Here is a 24,812-nt window from a genome sequence, read left to right as displayed (position 1 = left end):
GTCTGCCTTAGTCTAGTTGCCAGTTGATATCCCTTTGTGGGTTTGGGGTTTTTTTTCTTAAAGAATTGTCTCCCCAAATCTCAGTACCTACCTGTCTACCTCCCCAATAGCCCCTGTGCCTGCAGGTGTCACCTATATGGCACTACATTGGAACTTTGATGGGCTCACACTTTCCACCAGAAGTGTACTAGTTAGAGTGGCAAATGGGCTTGAGTCCCCTTCTCTGCAGTCCACTGCAGTGCCCACCAGGCTACTCTAGCTTGTAGTCCTACTAGAACTGGCCTTAATATCTGCAGCTGTCAGAGACAGATACATACTGTTTCATGCAGATCTTGGGAGGGGGGAGGGAGGTGGAGGAGGGAGGGGGTCATGTTTGGGGACCATATTTTCATCCATCCAGTCAGTGGTCATCTAGGCACAGTTTGGGTAACATTTTGGCCCTTATTCATTTTAAAAACAGATCTAGCCCAAAACATCCAAAATGTGCCCTCGACGTTTTGTAAAATGTTTGATTCTTGCTATAAAATATCCAAGTGTTAAGCCCGCCCAAAATACGCCTCTATTTTGTCCCCTTAAGATTTAGATGCACTGGAGACAAAACAACCAGAAAGACATCTAGAAAGTCAGTTTTGAAAATGCCCACTTGGACGTTTTGACTAGTAAGACATCCAAGTGATGATTTATGCCGTCTTTTGAACATCTGTCTTTTTTGAAAATGAGCCCCATGTTCTATATATGGTACCCAAAAAATTGGCATAACTAGAGCAGCACTTAGTGCGATTCTATAAAAGGTACATGCACCTAATGGAATCATGCTAAGTGCCAAGTGTCATAACTTTTAGGCTCACCCATTTAGGCCAAAGAAATCCTTGTGTGCACATCAGGCATATTGTATAACAGCATACATAAATATTAGGAACGCCCACAATCTGCCCATGACCTCTGGCCAGACCCCCTTTTCAGGTTCACGCAATAGAACTGATGCACAGCTGTGCACATAACTTCTAATTAGTGCCAATTAGCATCAATTTTGAGTTAATTACCAAATATCGCTTCCAATTAGGCTTATTAAACAATTAAGTTATGCACGCAAATTAGCTGTGTGCACTGATTTATGCACACAACTTAAGGTGTCATACCCAGAATTTAGGGGTTGGGGCATAAACTATTCTAGCCTAAGGGGTTCGCAGCCCATTCCTCGGAACACACCCAGCCAGTTAGGTTTTCAGGACATTCACAATGAATATGCATGAGATAAATTTGCATGTGCTACCCCCATCTGATGCATATTCTTTATGGTATCTTGAAAACCTGACTGGCTATGCATGTCCTGAGGACTGGGGCTAAAGCAGTACTTACCCAAATCTTTAAAAATTAATAGTTTTAACTACAGTTTATGTTCTTTCAGTCTATAATTGACTTAAGGAGTTAAAATTAAAATTTTCCCCAAGAATCAGTGCTCCAGATGTGAAGGCATATTGCTTTCAAGTGATCCTTCATAAAAATTGCCCTTCTTTGTATTGGGGCATATACACATCCTACTGAAGCAGAAATTTTTGTCTGAAATTTGAGACATTTCTGAGTAGTTTATTTTTCAGCAGGATGGAACTCCAGCTCATCAAGCTCACAAAACAGTAGAGCTCTTAATTAATGAAACCTCAGACTTCATTGAGCAAATAGCTCAGTGGTATTGAAGACTTCATGAATGTGCCAAGGTTGAACAAGGACACTTTGAATACAAATTATGAATTAACTAACGCTGGCTTTTACAAAGCTGCGGTAGAGGTTTTTACTTTGGGCTGGCAAGGTAAATATCCAATACTCATAGAATTCCTATGAGTGTTGGAGCATTTACACTGTGTGACATGATTTTTGTTCCGAAGCAGTAAGTGTAATTTCCTAATTGTTCATACCATAAAACTTTGCTTTTGTGACCAAGATAGTCAAATTTTGCAATTTACCTATTCAAAACATGAGAACATCGAATTTTCATATTATAAAGTTATAAAAAGCAACATATGGATCACAATGTATTTATATAATGAAATTATACAAAGATGACCAGAGAAGACTTAGAAAATAGTTTTTTTTAAGATTTACAATTATATTGTAAGTCACTTTCACGAATCAGCCTCCAAATGTAGTCTCCCATCATGTTCTCATTATATTGTCCTTGGTAGCGGTGTTTGAATATCTTGGTGGAAGTGCTCACCTTGCTCCTCTGAGTATGTTCCCATGTTCTACTTGAATGTCTCAAGATGAGCATCAAGGACATGGCGTAATCTAAGGAAATACTTTTTTACAGAAAGGGTGGTAGATGCATGGAACAGTCTCCCAGAAGAGGTGGTGGAGACAGAGACTGTGTCTGAATTCAAAAAAGTGTGGGATCTCTTAGAGAGAGGAAGAGATAATGGTTACTGTGGATGGACAGACTAGATGGGCCATTTGGCCTTTATCTGCCATCAAGTTTCTAAGAGAGACATCCTACAGCCCATTTTACTGTAATTCATCACTAAATTCTCAACCAACTCCACATAGTTTTTAGCTTTGTGATTAAACTACTGCGACAAAGTTATTCAAAGCTGCTTTCTCCTTCCTAGTTAGCGCCTTGGGAAATTCCTTGCACTCCAGAATCTTCTTTATCTGTAGTCCAACGAAGACACCAGTTTTGAGTTTTGCCTCAGACAGATTAGGGAAGATATTTTGAAGGTACTTGAAGGCTGTCGACTCCTTAGAGTTAGAAACATAGAAACATAGAAAAAAGCAGCAGAAAAGGGCTATAGCCCACCAAGTCTGCCCATTCCAAGTATCCCCTCCCCTGAATTTACTCCCTTAAAGATCCCACGTGAGTATCCCATTTTCTCTTAAAATCCGTCACGCTGCTGGCCTTTATCACCTGGAGTGGGAGTCTGTTCCAATGATCCACTACTCTTTCGGTGAAGAAGTACTTCCTGGAGTCGCCATGAAACTTCCCTCCCCTGATTTTCAGCGGATGCCCTCTGGTGGTCGAGGGTCCCATGAGCCAGAAGATATCATCTTCTGACTCGATGTGTCCCGTGATGTACTTATATGTTTCAATCATATCTCCCCGTTCTCTTCTTTCCTCAAGTGAGTACAGCCGCAATTTTTTTAATCTTTCTTCATACGTGAGATCCTTGAGCCCCAAGACCATCCTGGAGTTCTAATGAATTGTTTCATTAGGCCCAATTTGATGTGCTGTGGTGGCATCACACCTTCCAGGGGTCCACCAGTGAATCCCATTTGATGTTGTTTATCCCCTTAGAGAACTCAGTCCACTATGGCCACTTCTGCCTTTGGTAGTGCACCTTTGTGTCCCTGCTGTCTCAAAGGCAGAAATAGCAAGGAAATTTGGTAAAATCACCTTAGAAACCCATTAGTAAGTGTCATCATGTGACTGGACTGAGTGATAACATCCATCATATGTCCACCCCCAGGCACTTTGGTTCTCTGTAACACACAACAGGGTTACACACACAGTTCTCAAAACATATGACCAGGTCTTCCTAACCTCCTGGTCACCCCAAGGCCCTCCCTCCATTCTCCTGGTTCCTCCCTGGACTCCACCCTCCAGGTTTCTCCTGAGTCCTTCCTCTGACCCTGTACTGGCCTACCAGGTCTTCTGCAGCTTCTGGTGCCATTCACCGGTCACTCTGCTGGTTGCCAGCTGGCCCTTCTGCCAGACGCACCTTAGATCTTGGCCAATGCTCTCAGTGGCTACTAAGCTGCTTCACCTGGACTCCTCTCTGACTGCTCTCGGTGCCATCACCGGTCTCTCTGCCAGTCACCACTGGTCTCACCAGTCCTACCACCAATCAGTCGCCAGACTCCCCTCAGCCTTGGACTCTGCCAGCTTTTCCAGCTGCCTATTATGGGGCCACCTTCAGTCCCTCATTCCCTGGCCTTTTGGGTTCCTACCACCTGAATCCTTCTCCACTGGTCCCACTGCCGGTTGTCAAGCCTGAGTCCCTTCCTTGACTCCAGGCTCTATCGGGGCCTCCGGTTAGTTATAGCTCTTTCCCACCACCAGACTTTCTACTGCTGCACTAGTCCCCCCCCCTGTCAGGGCTGGTCAGCCTGGACACTCTACTCTGATACACTGGGCCTCCTGTCAGTACCAGTAAGCTGTGTCCAAGGGTCACCCAGCTCCCAAAGAACTTCTTGCCTTCTGAGCTCTCTATGCTGGGTGCTGTTCTTTTCAGCATCATAATCCACTTGGGGTGAGTAGACAGCTCCCAGCAACACTTGTAGCTCTTATGCAAATCATCTGAATGAATTCCATTGCTCAGGCTCCCTCCATTGGCCAGTGACAGGTACACCTCCACCCTGTCACATTTAGGTGCCATCAACTCGTATTGGAGTCCTAGTGACCTTATGAAGTACAGATCTAAAAAGAAATCGTTTTTGTGCTAGTCTGGTAAGGTCCTCCAGCGTCATCCCCTTTGGGATCTAGCTAGGCACTTAGGACCTGGGTTGGCCACTGTTGGAAACAGGATACTGGGCTTGATGAGCCTTCGATCTGTCTCAGTATGGCAATTCTTATTTTCTTATGTTGTTTTCAATGTGTCCAGCCATCTGATTGCAGGTCACCCTCTTTGCCTGGTTCTTTCAATCTTTCCGAATATGTTGTCCTTCTCTAATAAACCCTGTCTTCTGATGGTGTGACCATAGCTGATTTGATCTCTTCCAAAATCAATATGTTAGTTGTTCTGGCAGTCCATGGCATGCATAAAATCCTTTTCCAGCATCAAAGCTCAAATGAGTCAATAATCTTTCTGTCCTATTTCCATAGTGTCCAGCTTTCACATTTATAATTGACAACTGGGAGAAATTGTGCCAGTTGGACAGGAGGTGAAATATTTAGGTTTTCTTGTGGATTCAGGGCTTACGTTTAAAGGGCAGGTGCTAGCAGTAGTTCAGAAGGTGTATTTTCATCTCCGTTTGATGAATGGACTCGGGCCCTATTTGGCAGCACATTTGTTTAAGACAGTGTTGCAGACAATTGTTCTCTCAGCTCTCGATTATTGTAGTTTGGTGCTCCTGGGAGTACCGGGATTTGCTTTGTGTGTGCTCCAGGTTGCCCAAAATTCGGTGGTCAGATCTCTGTTTAGATTGAGAAGACGAGAATATGTGACAGAATAATATGTAAGCTTGTATTGGTTGAAGTTGAGGGATAGGATATGTTATAAGTTATTGTTAATCGTTTACATGTGCCTGCACAATTTGGCTCCCAAACATCTCCTCCAGAGTATCCTGCCACGTGCTCCACCTCGCTTGCTTTGGTCCGCAGAAAACTTAGATCTGCAAATCCCGTCTGTAAGAGATCTGAGGTTAACATCATCCAGAGATAGTATTTTCCAAGGGAATGGAGTAACCTCCCTGAGTATATTCGCCAACAACAGAATATGCAGAATTTCAAGAGGCATCTGTTTTGTTAGATGAAATACAGAGTCTGAGATTGAATGAATGAGGAAGAGTAGAGATTGATGATAGTAGGGTACTGGTCATTGATGTATTTTATTGTCTGGATTGTTTTTCCTGTTTTGTAGGTATGTTTGTTGTTGATTCAACTTGTCTGTTATAAGCAATTTTACATTTTTGTATGCGAGTATGTAACTCACCCTGGATCAGGGCAGGGTATAAATTAATAAATCAAAACAAACAAATAGAAAATGAGTGTGTGGACAAGTCTGATCTTCATTTGGAGTGTTATTTCTTTGCCTTTGAATACTTTGTTGAGAGCCTTCATTGAAGGGCGACCAAGTGCTATTCTGTGTAGTATTTCTTTCCTGCCAGTTGCTTTTTTTTTTTTTTTTTTTTTTTACAAAACAACTTCTATTCTATCTCCTGGGTTCTAACGGATTTCAATCACCTTCAAGCTCAAAATCTTCATCATTTTCCATGTGCATGATAATCTTTGTCTTGTTTATGTTCAGTTCTAATCCCATATTATGACTTTCGGCTTTGACTTTTCTCAGTAGATACAGCATGATAAAGAGCCTCTATGAAAATCAAGAAGTAGCAGTGAGAACTGAATATGGCAACTCTGATTGGTTTCAGTTTCCAATAAAATGTGGTGTCAGGCAAAGATGCATCTTGTCATCTTACCTGTTCAATCTTTACAGCGAAATCATCTTCAGAAAAGTAAATTTGGAAAAATAGATCCATTAGGAATAGAAAAAATATCAATGTTCTGATCACAAAAGCAAAGTTTAAGGAGAATGATAGACATTTTTTATACTTTTGTGGCATAGGCAATTAAGAAAGAACACTTATTACCCTGCCTAGAACAAAGAAAAATACAATTTTGTTACATAGTGTTAATTCTGATGTATTTTCAAAGGTCAGATTAAATGGTTAAACAATTGCAAAGTATTTTGAAACTATGTAAGGTGTCCTATTTTTTTCTGGATACCATGTATATGTACAGTAGAATGAAGCCATGTTATGGCCTACTATCTTAAAGGACTTATCTAAGCAGCATCTGTACACTAACACCCAAATTATATATATATATATATATATATATATATATAGCACCCAAAATTACACGTGGAAATTTGGCCATACAGTACATCCAAGTTCTGCATGCAATTTAATTGAATAATGAACCAACTACTCCTATAATTGGGTAATAATAATTATGAATGCTAATTGGCAACAATTAGAATTTATACCCGCCATCTTGCTAAGCATATTCTATAAAGATGCATGCATAAATTCTAGTATGTGCATCTGAAAAAGGGAGCATGGCCATGGGAGGGGCATGGGCTGATCATGGGCATTCCAAGAATTTGTGCACCCTGTTACAGAATACACCCGATCCATGCCTAATTTATGCTTGGGAATTTACACCAGTTTGTATAAATCCTTGTGCCTAAAATGTAGACATGGATCATGGTGTAAGGTGCTATTCTATAAATGACACCCACCTCTTAGTGCTAATTTTTTTCAGCACCATATACAGAATTTTGTCCTAACTGCCTTATATGGAGAGTTTCTGAATGTTGCCATTATCCATAGAAACAGTGGTAGTCAACACTTGCTACATATATTTTGCACTGGCTAGCAGCACTGAATATATGTAATATAATTAGCTGGTACAAAAAAAAAAATGCTGGCCTTGGCATTTGAACATCAACCCTTTTCATCACATGCAATATTCATATTTACATGCTTAGCAAAAAACACTTCCATTTTTTTTTTTTTCATTGACATGGCTTGAGGCTAAGTAAATTAGTGGAAATTTGACAACTTTTGCTTTAGGTGGGTTACCTTGCGGTAGGGGGGTGGAGAGGAGGGAATCTAATATGTAGAGCCCAGGCTGCACTGTTTTAACATGGTTGTGGTAGCACAGATACAATAGGCTTAGCAGCATTTGTCATTAAAGCTTGCTATAACACTCGTTACCATAACACTTTTAATGCTGATTAGTACACAGAATTCTTAATTATTGTGCTGGTAAATGGGCTTAACATGCTCTTATGCCAGACTTTCCTGTGCACTAATGGCCTACTCGTTATTGTATATCTGGTGCTCAGAATTGCATGCCCTGATATGAATGCATACCCAAATTGTTCATCCAATTTAATTGATTAATGAGCCAATTAGTTCTGATAATTGGGCACTAATAATCAATTTTAAACATTAATTGCCATTAATTTAAATTTGCATGCACATCCTTAGGTACCAGGATCTGCGCATAAATTTTACACATGCGCCTGAAAAGGGGGCATGGCCATGGGAGGATCAGGTGCATGCCTAGAATTTACATTTGCAGTTTCTAGTTATTTTCCTTGTACAATCAATAACATAATCATAAACACACTATACATAATCAATAACATAATCATAAACACACTATACTTGGGGCTAGATTCACTAAGCAAACCGATCGTGTACCGATAGGTTTGCAACCCGATTTCCCTCCGACCCGATTCACTAACCTCTCCTCCAATCTGCTTCCGATCTGTGCATGCAAATGAGGGGAAACAGCATGCAAAGTAGGCAAGGATGCGATTCACTAAACAAATCTGTGACACTGACTGGACTGGCTGATCAACAGAAGAAGCGACTTCTGAGGACCAGTCGCACATGTCCCTGCCAACTCTCCTGCTCCATTGCCACTCTGCCCTGATCTTCCAGCCCTGCTCTCTGTTCCGAGCTCTGCCCTGATCTTGCCCTGCTCTCTGTCCTGATCTTGCCCTGCTCTCGGCCGCCTTCCCAGACAAGAGAAAGCTCAGAAGACCCATTTTGGAATTTCAAGTTTACGCCCAGCAGCGTCTACTGTGAACTATCAAGACTCAAAGTGAACAAAGCCATGGGAGCAATCTACACCCCAGGGTGCTTAGAGAGTTGAGTGATATCCTTGCAGAATCATTATCCGCGCTCTTCAATCTTTCCCCAAGTACAGGGAGAGTCCCGTTGGACTGGAAATAGCTAACGTCATTCCACTCCACAAAAAGGGATGCAGGACGGAGGCTGCAAATTACATACCGGTGAGTCTCACATCAATAGTGAGTAAACTTATGGAAACACTAATTAAACATAAATTAGATACGATTCTGAACGAGGAGAATCTACGTGATCCCCATCAACATGGATTTACAAAGGGAAGGTCCTGCCAATCCAATCTAATCAGCTTCTTTGACTGGGTAACAAGAAAGCTGGATATGGGGGAGTCCCTGGACGTCATGTACTTGGACTTCAGTAAAGCTTTTGATAGCGTCCCACACCGCAGGTTATTGAGCAAGATGAGTTCGATGGGATTAGGTGAAACATTAACTGCATGGGTCAAAGACTGGCTAAGTGGTAGACTTCAGAGGGTGGTGGTGAACGGTACCCTCTCTGAAACGTCGGAGGTAATCAGTGGAGTGCTGCAGGGCTCAGTCTTGGGCCCGATCCTATTTAACATTTTCGTAAGGGACCTGGCTCAGGGGCTTCAAGGTAAAATAACATTATTCGCCGATGACGCCAAATTATGCAACATAGTAGGCAAAAGCACATTGCCTGACAGTATAACGTGGGACCTACTCTTACTGGAACATTGGTCCTCGACTTGGCAACTAAGCTTCAATGCCAAAAAGTGTAAGGTCATGCACCTAGGCAGCAGAAGTCCGTGCAGAACTTACACCCTAAATGGTGAGACCTTAGCTAGGACTGAAGCAGAACGAGACTTAGGAATGATCATCAGTGAAGACATGAAAACTGCCAATCAAGTGGAGAAAGCTTCATCCAAGGCTAGACAAATGATGAGTTGTATCCGTAGAAGTTTCGTCAGCCAGAAGCCCGAAGTCATAATGCCGTTGTACACATCCATGGTGAGACCTCATCTGGAATATTGTGTACAATTCTGGAGGCCACATTACCAAAAAGATGTGCTGAGAGCTGAATCGGTTCAGCAAATGGCCACCAGGATGGTCTCAGGACTCAAGGATCTCCCGTATGAGGAAAGGCTGAGTAAATTGCAGCTATACTCACTCGAGGAATGTAGAGAGAGGGGAGATATGATTGAGACGTTCAAATACATCACAGGCCATATCAAGGTGGAAGATGATATCTTTTTTCTTAAAGGACCCATGACCACAAGAGGGCATCCGCTGAAAATCAGGGGTGGGAAATTTCATGGCGACACCAGGAAGTATTTCTTCACCGAAAGGGTGGTTGATCATTGGAATGATCTTCCACTGCAGGTAACTGAGGCCAGCAGCATGCCAGATTTTAAGAGAAAATGGGATAGGCATGTGGGATCTCTTGGGGGAAGAAGTTAGGGGGGTGGGTCATTAGAGTGGGCAGACTTGATGGCCCGTGGCCTTTTTCTGCCGTCATTTTCTATGTTCTATGATATAGATCTTCAAAATTGGGCACAGATCCTGGTACCAATCACTATTCTATAAACCGCACCCAACTCTGAGCGACACATTATAGAATAGCACTTAGTGCTAATTTTTATCAGTGCTCAAATTTAAGCACTCTTTATAAAATAGAATCCTAAGCCCATTTTTAGTGAGGCCATAATACAGGCATTTTTCTATTTGTTAAGTTTCTAGCCATGCACTAACATTAGCACAAGGCCATTAAAAAAATTAAAATGGGAGCGCTTAGGTATTTAGGAGGTGCTAAGGGGATCCCACATTATGGACACGTTAATCATATAGGTCACCAGTAATCTCAATACACTAGCTGAATACTGCTTCTATGCCCATTCTTGGCACCTGATGCAATTACCCTTCTGTCCCTCCCCCTAAAAATAAACCCCAACAACTAAATATCATGCTCTTAGCACATGCAAATGGCTAAAGTAACACAGAACGCTTTAGCACACCCTACGTTAGGCCATTTTTCCTGCATTAAAACACCTATTAGCACTTAGTAAAAGAGTCCCTATGATTCTATTCTAATGGTCTAAAGCAGTGATGGCTAACCTTTTTGAGCCCGAGTGCCCAAACTGCCGCACAAAACCAAACAATTTCCTCAAAGTGCCAGCATGTCAATTAAACCTTAATAACAAGATTTTAGTATTTAAAAACTCTTTATAAAGTTGCCTGAACTATGTAACATCATTTTTAAAGGTTGGAATCTTTGTATTGTCAGAGAATCAATTTGATTCACAATCCTTTGGTTTTCATTTCAATTTATTGGCAATTTATAATGTTTTAATGATTTCATTCAATTTAATGAATTTAGGAAGAATTTGATTCAGTTACACAATATATTTTAAATGTATTATTCACATAACATGTCAAATGTATCCTGAGTAAAAAAAAAGATAAACTTCTTAAAACTGTTAACTGTGTCAAGACTCGGTGTGCATTCCCAAAGAGTCTATACATGTTTTTTTGTAAAATTTACAATCAAATTAGAAAATAGTTAAATCATTACATTTCTAATAATATGATGTAAAGAAAACAAAAGAGCTTTCAATTAAACCAACCGTTTTTATTGGAAATTCCAGATTGGAATACAACAGGGCCATGTAAAGTCCCTTTTTTAAATAACATCTTTAAATAATATTTAAATAACTTAGAAAGTGTCTTAACTGCAAACTGAAAACACCGCTTCATGTAAACATATGCATTGGGCATGCTCTGAAAAAAATTAATGTGATTTTTGTTATTGCATGCATGCTGATAACTTGTCAATCCTTGGCTCATAGTGCATTAATTTCAGAGCAACACATGCAGCACTCATGTCATCCGTTAATCTGTTTCTAGCATCAGATTTTATATGATTCAAAGCCGAAAACAGCTGCTCACAAGCATAGGATGACCCAAACAAAGTAAGAAGAGCAATCCCAAGTGCTTTCATGGACTTAAAATTGTCTGGCAGAGAATTCCACGCTTTTAGGATTTCATTTTCAGAACTGCTAGCAGTGATTTCATTTGTCACCCTTTCACACTCAATACGTTGAAGAGCCGCACGCAGGTCATTGAATTTACTTTTCCAGATAGAGCTTTCTTGAAATTCCAGTAGCTCCATTTCCAAATTTTGAATATCCAACCACTGTAAGCAGGAAAGATCAAGATCTTCAAATGTGGACTTTTCTGGGGAAGTTATAAATGAAAGGGTTGTCTCCATCTTACGGAACTGAGAAAATCTTTTACTAAAATTCTCCTTTGCTTCGGCTACAATGGTGGAATATGCTTTGTGGATTTCCTGGTGTTTTTTATGACTGTCCACAAATGTTGTAGAATTATCCAAATGTATTTTTAGGTTGGGAAAATATTTTAGCTGTCCACTCTCAAGGTCTTTTTCAAAAACATGCAATTTTCTCTCAAAAGCTTTGATGTCACTAAATATGCTTTCTGCTGTTTTTCCCATGCCTTGTAATTTTTTGTTTAGTACATTAAAGTGGTTAGTAAAATCTGTAAAGAACATGAGGTTGGTAAGCCAGGCCATGTTGGTGAGTTGAGGATAGTCTTCCCCCTTTTCGTTCATAAATAGCCTAACTTCTTCCAAGCAGGCCACAAATCGCTCTGACACTCGTCCTCTGCTCAGCCACCGGACATTATTGTACATCAGTAAAGTGTTATATTGTGCCTGAACCTCATCAAGAAGGGCTTGAAATTGTCGAAAATTAAGAGCACGCGCCATGATGAAGTTCACCATTTTTGTTACATCTTTGAGGACATCGTCAAGTTTTTTGCTGCTTTCTTTGGCGCAGAGAGCCTCTTGATGTATTATGCAGTGAAATTGAATCAGTGGATGTTTTGCTTCCTTAGCAAAGAAATGAATGAATCCTGATGTTGTCCCCACCATGCTAGGTGCTCCATCGCTAGTAACTGAAACTACTTTTTTTGGACTTATGTCTAGTGATGAAAAAGCCTCCATCACAGCATTGTGGATATCTATCCCTTGTGTTCTTCCAGGCAAAGACAGCAGTTTTACCAGCTCTTCTCTCATGATGTCACCAGTAGCATAACGCAAAATGAGCGCTAGTCTTGCATGGTTAGTAATATCTGTACTTTCATCCAAGCACATGGAGTAGAAGGGTGCTTTTTGTAAGTCGCAAGTAAGCTGTTGACTAACATCAGCAGCCATTCGCAGAACCCTATCTTTTGCAGTATTTCTGCTTAGCGGCATCTCAGAGATGCGCTGCACAATTTTATCCTTGTTTTGAAAATCATGGAAGAGTGAATTACTCCCAGCCAAAATTGCCTTTTTGATAAAATCTCCATCAGAGAGGGGCTTACCATGTTTTGCCATGCACAGTGAAATTTGAAAGCTGGCAACTGTAAGATGATTAGTTTTTGAAAGATAGTTGCTAAAACTAAGAGACTGGGAGTGATATTTCTTTAATTTTCCTACAAGGAACTCTTTTCTTTGAGCTAAACTAAGTTCAGCAACACTGTTATGGTTGGTCTCAAAGTGACGTTTGACACTTGATGTGCGAGACACAACACTTTCATTACACATAATACACAATGCTTTCCCACTGCGTTCAATCACTCCATATGTACTCTGTCCAGGCCTCTTGGAATGGTCTTCCACTATCTGTTTTTGCTTTTTTTGCTGTACTCATTTTCTTTGTTCAAGACTTCAAGTCTACAAAAAGATAAAATTTGTATAATAAAAAAAAATCTAATGAAGTGCTGTATACAAATCCGTCCCCATAAAAAAATATGTGATTGGGGAATTTTACTAATTGTAGACATCCGTTTTGGTCAAAAAATATACTGTCCGGGTGAAAACCGGACTTGTGCAACCTGAGTGTATGGGAAAAGGACTTCTATTTTTCATTATTGGAGCCTTTGTTATTTTATTATGATGTTTACAAAAGCACTGTGAAGGGCCACATATACACTTTACTGTTTTTTGCTATATTGAGTTTTCCATAAGGTACAGCGCAGAGGATTAGTGTGTTGGTTGTTCACAGAGAGCCCAGCCCTCCTCTCAGCTTACTGAACTTCTCTATGCAATCATCATAAGCAGCTTTTTTATTTCCTCGAATTTAGCATGTCCCCCATGGACGATACAGAGGTTTTTACAGAGGAGCACATTATTAGACACATTAACTTCCCCCCATATCTTCACCTCTCTAGCATGGGAGCACTAGGAACTGTTCCTGATTACAGATGTCATATGTGGAGTCACACTACAGCCTCAATGAGTTCCTGTGACAGACTCAGTGTGAAGCTTCTCTTCCTCCCCCCACTTCCCCCTCACACACTGCCTGGCTCATAGGATACTAAGGATAAGACAGGCAGGCTCAACATCCACTCACAGGACTGCAGCCAGCACAGGAGGATGGGCCGCGGCCCACCGGGACAATGCCCGGTCCTCCCATTGGCCAGTCCAGCCCTGTTGCCAGGTGAGCTGCAAAGCAGACACCGGCACACTCGCCTCCCGCCGCGCCGCATATCTTAATTGCGGACTAGAGAGTTGCGCGGGGACAGAAATCCCACCCGTCCCCGCCAAAGTCTCACCCGTCCCCACCTGTCCCTGTGAGGAATCCCACCCATCCCTGTGAGGAATCCCTCTGTCCCCACCCGTCCGCGCGAGGAATGTCCTCCGTCCCCGTGAGGAATACCCTCCGTCCCCGCCCGTCCCTATAAACTTCAGAAATAGTTATTTCATTTAATTATGCTACTGAATTAAAGGCTCTGGTAGAAACCCATTTACAAATAAGCAAAAAGACTATTAATTTGGAAATATTAATTGGGAAGAATACACACTTTGTAAACGGGTTTCTACCAGAGCCTCTTTTGTTTATAAATTTTTATCAACACAACTAATATACTACTTTATCCTGAAGCAAAAAAAAAAAGAAAAAAAGAAATAGAATTATTTTCCTACCTTTGTTGCCTAGTTTCTGCTTTCCTCATGTTCTCATTCAGTTCCTTCCATCCACTGTCTCTCTTCCTTCTGCGTCTTCCATTTGCTCTGTTACTGTGCCTCTCCCTTTCTCCCCCCCTTCCAAATTGGTCTGGCACCCATCTTCTTCCCTCCGCTCCCCCCATAGTCTGGCATCTCTGTCTTCTTCCCTGCCAGTGTCTTCTCCCCACTCTCTCTTCCCCATTTCCTTTCAGCGTCCTTCTCCCCCCCCATCTTCCCCATGTCCTGTCAGCGTCCTTCTCCCCCCTCTGTCTTCCCCATGGCCTTTCAGCATCCTTCTCCACCCCCCCCCGTCTTACCCATGGCCTTTCAGCGTCCTTCTCCACCCCACCCCCCATCTTCCCCATGTCCTTTCAGCGTCCTTCTCCACCCCTTTGTCTTCCCCATGTGCTTTCAGCGTCCTTCTCCCCCCCGTCTTCCCCATGTCCTGTCAGCGTCCTTCTCCCCCTTCTGTCTTCTACAAATGCTTTCAGTGTCCTTCCCCCCACCCCGTCTTCCCCATGGCCTTTCAGCGTCCTTCTTCACCCCTTTGTCTTCCCCAGTGCTTTCAGCGTCCTTCTCCCCCCTCCTTTTCTCCCGCCCCGGGTGCAGCACAGCCGGCCAGGTCCCCTTACTTTTGTGGCGCTTCCCCGACCGACACACCGACAACAGCCCCGATCTGACAAACCTCTCTGCCCTTAACCGCGAATCTAAATTTCCTTCTTACAGCTGCTGTAAGAAGGTAATTTAGATTCGCGGTTAAGGGTAGGGAGGTTTGTCGGACCAGGGCTGTTGTCGGTCGGTCGGGTTAGTGCCACAAAAGTAAGGGGACCTGGCCGGCTGTGCTGCAAACGGGGCGGGGCGGGGCAAACCGCCCCCCTCCCTTGGTAGCCACTCGAGCCGCGAGGCTACTCCTCCTTACCTACCCTGCCTGCAGCACAGATCCGAACGGAAGTCTTCCCAACGTCAGCGCAGACGTCGGAGGGAGGGAGGGCTTTGTTTACCGACGTCAGCGCTGACGTCGGGAAGACTTCCGTTCGGCTCTGTGCTGCAAGCAGAGCAGGTAGGGAGAAAAGCCGCGTGACTTAGTACATCCAGCCCCGCAGGAACCCCGCGACCCTCGGAGGCGTCCCCACGGGATCCCCGCGACCCGTGCAGCTCTCTATTGCAGACCTTCCCGCGTGCCAGCTGCAAGGCCTTCGCGTGCCACAGCTGGCACGCGTGCCATAGGTTCGCCATCGCTGGTCTAAAGGAATAGATTGATGGGTGTGCACAGAAGGAAACAAAAAATGAATCCAATAGAGTGGAGGGCTATAGTGAACCCTATAGAGGACAGATTAATTTAGATTTAAAATGTTGCACTAGTAGAGAGAAAGTTGAATGAGGAAGATATGTGTGGGAATTGGTTTCTATTCAGATGCATAACTCCTAAAGGATTTGCTTGTGTTTTGTGGATGCTTTGCAGGTATAATGAAGTCAGCAGAGACCGTGGCTCCACATTGTTCTTCATTTTGTTTTGGAGATTCTTTATTCTCTAGTGGAGCATCAGTGAATGAGAACATAGTTTAATGCTGGAAAACAGTGTATAAGTCCAGGTAAGGAAAACAGAAACCCCATGCCTGCACACACAGTAGCTGGTTTTACAAATGTAATCATGTGAAATGGGAATTTTTACTCTTTTCTGTTCCCCTCACCATTCCAGTGAAATACAAATCTACATGCTTGACAGGATCTTAATTGGTGATTGAATTGAGTTTGACATTTCTAAACGAACCTCTAAAAATGTGTCAATATCATTCCTTATCCAATTGGACTTTATTTTTTAAACATCACATTCCTAATATAAACACCAGCATTGAAGAAAAAATAAAAAACATATATCGTTTCAAAAATTCATTAGCAGCTGTTCTGTCTTGTTAACTGAGAGAATGGGGAGCAATGAAATGGTAAGCTGTAAAAAAATGTAGAAGACTTTAAACATCTGTCTTACTGGTAGAACATGGCAAGCTCCAATTTCCATTCTTCCACTATTCATAAAGGTGAATATTAAATAAAGGTTCAAGCAGTCCCATGTTTCAATAAAGTAGAGCTACCTTATCAATCTTTTAATCAACAAAGAAGAAAGATAGAAACAGAAACATGATGGCAGATAAAGGCCAAATGGCCCATCCAGTCTGCCTATCCACAGTAACCTTATCTCTTCCTCTCTCTAAGAGATCCCAAATGCCTGACCCATGCTTTCTTGAATTCAGACACAGTCTTTGTCTTCACCACCTCTACCAGGAGACTATTCCATGCATCTACCACCCTTTCTGTAAAAAAAAGTATTTCCTTAGATTACTCCTGAGCTTATCACCTTTTAACTTCATCCTATGCCCTCTCATTCAGGAGCTCCCTTTCAAATAAAAAAGGCCTCGCCTCATGAGCATTTATGCCATGTAGATATTTAAACATATATATCATATCTCCCCTCTCCTGCCTTTCTTCCAAATTATACATTTTGAGATGTTTAAGTCTGTCTCCTTACACCTTATGATACCATACCATACTGTTTCTTATACCCCACAAAATGTCAACAAGGAATCAATGCAGTTTACATAAAGATACTCACAAATTGGATTCTACATATTTAACAGATATTCAAGAGGAATTAATAGAAAAAAAAGATATGTCTTCAATATTTTATTAAACTGATAATACAACTAAATTTGACGTAAACTCAACAGTAGACTATCCCAAACTTTGGGTATTTGATATTCAAAAGTAGATTCATAAACTTGTTTATGATGGATATGTAGTGGAGAGGGAAAATTTATTTTAAAATGATGTATTGATCTCGAGTCATTAAAGGATTTCATAATATTAATAGCAGAAATTAACCCCCTTAGAGTTTAATGCATATACAGTGTTCCCCTGCGAATTTGCGAATATGCTCCAACTGCTTTTTCCTGTACTAAAGTCAGGCTACAGCAATCAGGAGCTGCCTCGCAGGCCACTCTCCACCTCGGTAGCACATTCCCAAAGCTCTTAATTACACATTAAACAAAGGGGATAGTGGTGATTAAATTTGCAATGACACTAAACTGTTTCAAAGTTGTTAATACGAATGAAGATTGTGAAAAATTGCAGGCAGACCTTAGGAAATTGGAAGACTGGGCATCCAAGTGGCAAATGAAATTTAATGTGAACAAATTCAAAGTGATGCACATTGGAAAGAATAACCCAAATCACAGTTACCAGATGCTAGGGTCCACCTTGAGGGTTAGCGACCAAGGAAAGGATTTTGGTGTCATTGTAAACAATACAATGACACCAAATGTGACCCAATGTGCGGTGGTGGCCAAAAAAACAAACAGGATGCTAGGAATTATTTAAAAAGGGATGGTTAACAAGACTCAAAATGTTACAACCCCCTGTATCGTTCCATGGTGCAACCTAATCTGGAATATTGCGTTCAATTCTGGTCTCCTTAGATATAGCGGCATTAGAAAAGGTTCAAAGAAGAGCAACCAAGATGATAAAGGGGATGGGAATCCTCTCGTATGAAGAAAGACTAAAAAAGTTAGGGCTCTTCAGCTTGGAAAAGAGACGGCTGAGGAGAGATATGATTGAAGTCTACAAAATCCTAAGTGGTGTAGAACGGGCACAAGTGGATCAATTTTTCACTTGTCAAAAATTACAAAGACTAGGGGACACTCGATGAAGTTACAGGAAAACACTTTTAAAACCAATAGGAGGAAATATTTTTTCACTCGGAGAATAGTTAAGCTCTGGAATGCATTGCCAGAGGTTGTGGTAAGAGCGGATAGCGTAGCTGGTTTTAAGAAAGGTTTGGACAAGTTCCTGGAGGAAAGTCCATAGTCTGTTATTGAGAAAGACATGGGGGAAGCCACTGCTTGCCCCGGATCAGTAGCTTGGAATGTTTCTACTCTGGGTTTTGGCCAGCTATTACTGACCTGGATTGGCCACCATGAGAACAGGCTACTGGGTTTGATGGACCATTGGTCTGACCCAGTAAGGCTATTCTTATGTTATGTTCTTAAGAACCCCTTCTTACTTCATATGTTCTATTCCCCCAAGAGCTCAGCAAACCTAATTCACTTAAGGAGAAGCAGTGAGTGATCCACTGTACCAAATGCAGCCAAAATATCAAACTGCAGTAAAATAGATGGTTTCGCCTTACTTAGGTAATGAAGACCACCAACCATTTTAGTAGCCTTCTTTTGGATCAACTCCATCCTGTTTATATCTTTTTGAATGTGCAGTATCCAGAATTGTATACAGTATTCTAAATGAGGTCTCACTAGAGTCTTTATACAGGAGTATCAATACTTCCTTTTTCCAACTAGCCATATTCCTCCCCTTCTATCTTTTGCTGTCATCTTTTCAACCTGTTTGGCCACCTTAAGATCATCGCATAATATCACACCCAAGTCCTGCTCCTTTATCATGCACAAAAGTTCTTCACCCCCTAAACTGTACCGTTCCCTCGGGTTTTTGCAACCCAAATGCATGACTTTACATTTGTTAGTATTAAATCATAGCTTCCAAATTTCAGACCATTCTTCAAGCTTCGCTAGGTCCTTCCTCATGTTATTCACACCATCAGAGGGAGCCTACTCTATTGCAGATTTTGGTATCATTCGCAAAGAGGCAAATCCTACCTGATATCTCTTCAGCAATATCACTTACAAAAATGTTAAAACCGAACTTTGAGGCACATCACTGGTAACATTCCTTTCCTCAGAGCGATCTCCGTTGACCAATACCCTCTGTCGTCTTCCACTCAAAGGATTATGCTAATGCTTCTCCTGGAAAAAATCCTGGGATGTTAAATTGGGTGGTTGAGGTAGGTTTTCACAGCACCATGCTGAATTGTACAGTGTATGCGTTCTTGTTTACTAAGATATCAGGACATCTATGACACTCTTCCATGGGAACGAAAGACAAATTTCAAGTTTACCTGATTGACTGAAGTAAAATAATTTCATAATCTTTTCATTTGCTCCACATGGCACTTTACAGTCATTTTCCAGAGTACTGTCTGTTGCAATAGGGACTCCTAGACTTTCAAGGTTCAGACTGCCAGGTCTCAGACAGAATGTCCATTAAGAACTTGCAGATGCATCCTGTATGGGAAACAGCAATTTTTTTAATGGAAAAGGTCAAAGAGACCATTGACCTCACTAAAAACCACTGTGCTACCTTGGAAGCATGCAGGTTGAAATTCTGGTAATTGATTACAAAGCCTAAAGATTTTAGAAACTAATAGCAGCTACAGTGGAACACCCTTCCACATAAATAAAAAGTCATTTCCAAGAGTAGAAAGGCTAATACTCAGTAGAGAAGATACAAGCAGTTTCACACATCAGAGACAGCAAGCCTGTCAGCAGTAGGTGAGTAAGCTTAGGCAAAGAAACAGGAGACAGTGAATGCTCCATTTGCTGACACAACCTAAACAGCTTGCATCCTTTTGACTGCAATGCCCAGACATAACCACTTTTCCCATGGAAGATTAGTATACTGCTCCTTTGGAAGGTTGTTTAGTTTGCTTTTCCAAGAACTAGGTCCATTTCATTATGGAGCACTGGATAAAGAATGTAGTAAGGTAGGGCTACTGTCTACACTCTTGCAAATTCCCCTCTCACTGCCAATATTGCACGTTCAAAACTGCCAAATGGATTAGCTTCAGTCTGTCTGTCAAAGAGATAGAGCTAGTTCCTGCTTCAAAAGAAAACTTGAGATTTTACTCCAGCTAATGTGTATCTGACAATACTTCTCACAAGCAGACTTCTCCCAATTGCTATACGCCTTCGTGATTTCACGCTTGGACTACTGTAACAGCTTATACATTGGCCTCTCTACAAAAGAACAACATCGACTACAAAGAGTCCAGAACGCCATAATTCGGCTACTGAAAAACCTTGGCCTCTTCGATCCCACCACCCCATCACTATACGAATCATCTCCAAACAATTAATTATAGCCTTCAAACGCTTTTGCAACAAGACCCCTCAATATATAACCAAAAAAACTCCCCATCTACCATCCGACCAGACCACTCAGATCATACCACGAACGTTGACTGTGCATTCCACCAGCTCCACATGGAAACCGCCCGGAAACATTCCTATTCTCACACCGTGGCAAAACTATGGAACCAGCTCCCCCTAGACATCTAAGCTATAGAAGAAAATCTTGTTCCCAAACCAAATCACCCTACTCAAATGCATTATGAATGTAAGCCGCTTTGGAATTTTGAAAAGGCGGGATAACAAAATTTAAATAAACTTGAAACTTTAATAAACCCTAATGGCACTCTAACCTAACAGCACACTACCAATAACAAGGTTCTAATCGCTACAAATGCCTTCTACCCTCCTCATGTCAATAGTCTAATTACAGACATTCCTTCTCCCTCTATAGCCATTGACCCAAACTCATGGACCTGGCCTCGATGCTATCAACCGAGTACATGACGTAAATCCAATCAGGACTATATACCATGGCTACCACCGCTACTGACCGGGTATCCTTGCTTCAAACCTAATGCCTCCTCCAACCCTCCCCCCACAACATTTGATGTATACACCCTGATGCGTTACCCTTTTATTATAAATTCCCTCTGTCCTCTCCCCTCCCAGTAGAGATCTGCACGGGAACGGGGATCGCAGGAATTCCCCCCTAACCCACAGGACTCCCACGGGGACCCCCCTCTAGCCAACGGGACTCCCATGGGGATGGAAGGCTTTGGAAGCAGGGTTCATCCATATAATATAATGGACACGTCAGCCTTAGTAAAAGAGGGGGTTTATAAGTTAATTACCTGAACAGAAAACAAAAAAAGGGTTCCACCAAAGAGATTCCACAAGGAAAAAAGCAGCGCAAACACAAAAGAAACTGTGGAATTGATGATCCTGTCAGAAGTAATTGCTGCTTTTTATGGGGACGGGCGGGGATGGAGGTAATTCCTTGTGGGGACGGAGAGGATCCTGATGGGGATGGGTGGGGATGGAGAGGATCCTGGCGGGGACGGGTGGGATGGAGAGGATCCTGGTGGGGATGGGTGGGATTTCTGTCCCTGTGCAACTCTCTACCTCCCAGCAGCATACTGTATATACACTAATAACCATGTACCTCTAAAATGTTATGATTATGTTTCTACCCTACCCTAAACACTGTGAATGTACTACCGTGACTTATTCTGAGCTCCTGGGTAGGACAGGATATAAAACTGAAATAAGTAAATAAAATCCAGGTACTTTCTTATATCAAAACAATCAGGAGGATTATGTCCCATTTTGGATCTTAGTGTCTTCAACAAACTTCTAACGAAAGGAAAGTTCAAGATTAATTCCCTTGATACCATATTCCCCTTCTTAAACATAGAAGACTGGTTTTTCTTTCTCAACTTAAAAGATGCATACACTTGTATAATGCTCCAGAAACAATACAAGTTTCTTTGGTGCACTTTAATGTCAGCTGACTATCAGTACCTAGTGCCCCCCTTCACCGTTTTGACAGCACACAAGAGGTTTTGTTGTTGAGAGAGACATGGGGGAGGCCACTGCATGCCCTGGATTGGTAGCATGGAATGTTACTACTCTTTGGGTTTTTGCCAGGTACTGGTGATCTGAATTGGCCACCGTGAGGTCGGGCAACTGGTCTTAATGGACCATTGGTCTGACCCAACAGGGCTGTTCTTATGTTCTTATGATCAAAATATTTTCCTACGTAGACAACTTAAAGTAACCACACTCTCCTAGACAGTACATCACATTATATTGAAGACATAATAGGGCCTGATTCTATAAACGGTGCACAGTGGCTATGCACTGGTTGGCGTGGTTATCAAACAACCGCTAGGCACTGTTTGTAAATTGCGCCTCTCAACTTAGGCGCCGGTGGGTGTCATAATATTAGGCACCAGTATATGAGGCCAGGGTTTTCTTGGTCTAATTTGGTAGTGCTTAAGGCAATCTATGCCCAAACTCTCCCGCTAGACACCTACTGAGTTAGGTGCCTACCCAAAAATTATTTTTTAAAATTCATTTTAATGCTGTTTCTTTTCTAATATGTTGTGTCATATTAATTGCTATTCTTTTGTATTATTAAAAAATTTCAATAAAACTTTTTGAACAAAAAAAAAATTGGGGGCGTAGATCAGCAAGGCGTGCCAATCTAGGTGCCTAATGGTAGGCACTTTTTATAGAATCAGAGCCATAGTCCACAATTATGTATACAGCTCAAAGTGTATTATAATATTATCGCCTTTTAGGATATTACCTAGATAAAAAAGTGGAAGGCCATAATAAAAAAAATACGTCTAAGTCCGATTTGGACATAGGGCGCTAGTCGCCCAAAGTCGGCAATAGCAAAATGTCCATTCTCAAAATTACATCTAAATTTTTTTTCAAAAATCGTCTATCTGTACATCCAGGTGTTTGATCGTCCAGACCAACACTATGTCATCTCTCATGCCATTTGTGGGTCGCTGCGTGCTGGGGGGAGGTGCACGTGTTTGTCGGGGGAGGGGAGCCAGTTTTTTAACAGGAATGGGGAGAGGGGAGCCAGTTTTTTGACAAGTATGCCTGGGATTTTTTTTCTTTTTCTGGGGCAGATATTTTGCATGTGTAATACATGCAAAATATCTGTGCCATGGAAAAAAAAAATTAAAAAGAAAAAAACGGCAGACCTGTGAATCGGGGTCTAAGTGACTTGCCCAGAGTCACAAGGAGCAGCATGGGTTTGAACCCACAACCTCAGGGTGCTGAGGCTGTAGCTTTGACCACTGCGCCACACTCTCCCCCAGTAGGATAAATCAGCCACATGATCCTTCCCACCTACCCTAAAGATAAAGCTATGCTGTTTGTCACCTGATATACTATGTAAACACAAGGACTTTTGTGAGCAGGAACTCTTGTGCATGTTCAGAAAGTTTTTCTGGTACTTTCTGAGCTCCAAGAAAATTATTCCATTTTAGCTGACATTCAGTGACATCATTCACTTGGAAGGTTGATTTATCCTGTTATCTGTGAAAAACACCTATTATAAATAAGCAACTTCACTTTTCTTGTTATGATTGAAATGAGTCTGTAAGTAATTTTTTATTTTGTAAACTATCATGTGCGATCCTTTGGCCCACAGCTTTCAGACAGCACAAACATTATTATTTTAGCAAGAAAAGGAATATGGCGTTATTGTGCAATTGGTTCCCTTCCCTCCGTTGTTTAAGTCCTTATCCTATGTCTTCTCTCCAAAACATACAGCAAACTACCCCTATCTACAACCTTACTGATTGCATAAAGGGAGAATTCTGCCTTAGTGCTAACACATATTCTGCAAATAAACCAATCAGAAAAGCAGAATACATGTCTTGATATTCTAGAAACTTTTATTCAGCAATGATAATTTCACAATGGAATGCACAACATGGACCACATTTCACCCCAGTAAGTTTTCTATATGCTGGTGCTGCCATCTGTTTGTGTGTTTAAAGCACTGCTGGCTTTTGGATTGATCATGCTAATGATTTGTTGTTCCTTTGGAACACCTTGTTTGTATCTGACACATTGATCGCTTCTGCTCCTGACACGGCCCTTTGCTGGAGCAAAACTTGGTCCACGTCAGGCATTCCATTGTGAGATCATCATTGAGAAAAAAGTTTCTAGAACACTGAGACATGTACTCTGCTATTGTGACTGCTTTCTAAGCTATCAGCAAACTACAAATTCTTCTATCAGACTCCGTTCTGTTTTGTAAATATATATACAGTGGTACCTCGGTTTACGAGTGCACCGATTTGCGAGTGTTTTGCAAGACGAGCAAAACATTTGCAAAATCAGCACCTCGGAAACCGAGCGCGCTTTGATTTGCGAGCGACCCCCCCTGCAAACCGGCACCCTCCCCCCCGCCGCCATCAGACCCCCCCCCCGCCGCCATCGGGCACCCCCTGCCACGACCTGAGGTCCCCCCAACCCACTCGAACCCTCTTCTTACTTTGCTGTAGCCTCCACAGCGGCACCGGCACCAGCATGTCCTGTGCGTGGTGCTGGTGCCTGAAGATCTGCTTCCTGTGCTGGGCCTTGAGCATGTGCGCATGCTCAAGGCCTGAGAGTTCACGTCGAACGTGAACTCTCACGTCGAACGTGAACTCTCAAGACCCAGCACAGGAAGCAGATCTTCAGACACCGGCACCATGCACAGGACATGCTGGTGCTGGTGCCGCTGCGGAGGCTACAGCAAAGTAAGAAGAGGGTTTGGGTGGGTTGGGGGGACCTCAGATCGAGGCGGGGGGGTGCCCGATGGCGGCGGGGGGTGCGGATCACGGGGGGGAGGGTGCGGGTTCACGGGGGGGACTTCGGGGGGAGCAATGCCGGTTCTTATGGGGGAGGGGGAACCTATCAAAGAGAGTTTCCATTATTTCCTATGGGGAAACTCGCTTTGATAAACGAGCATTTTGGATTAAGAGCATGCTCCTG

General features: G+C 42.3%; 1 protein-coding gene across 4 annotated transcripts in view; it reads left to right on the top strand.

Moving 5' to 3' along the window:
* Positions 1-24,812, top strand: part of LRRC8C (leucine rich repeat containing 8 VRAC subunit C) — a 51,957-nt gene that overhangs the window by 12,856 nt on the left and 14,289 nt on the right. For all 4 annotated transcript variants that reach the window (XM_033916775.1, XM_033916772.1, XM_033916773.1 and 1 more), the window contains exon 2: positions 15,797-15,926. The gene's annotated coding sequence lies outside the window, so the exon portion shown is untranslated. The remainder of the gene's footprint in view (positions 1-15,796; positions 15,927-24,812) is intronic.

This window comes from Geotrypetes seraphini, chromosome 12, assembly GCF_902459505.1.
Source record: "Geotrypetes seraphini chromosome 12, aGeoSer1.1, whole genome shotgun sequence".
Lineage (NCBI taxonomy): Eukaryota > Metazoa > Chordata > Amphibia > Gymnophiona > Dermophiidae > Geotrypetes > Geotrypetes seraphini.
This window is presented reverse-complemented; position numbering and strand designations above follow the sequence as displayed.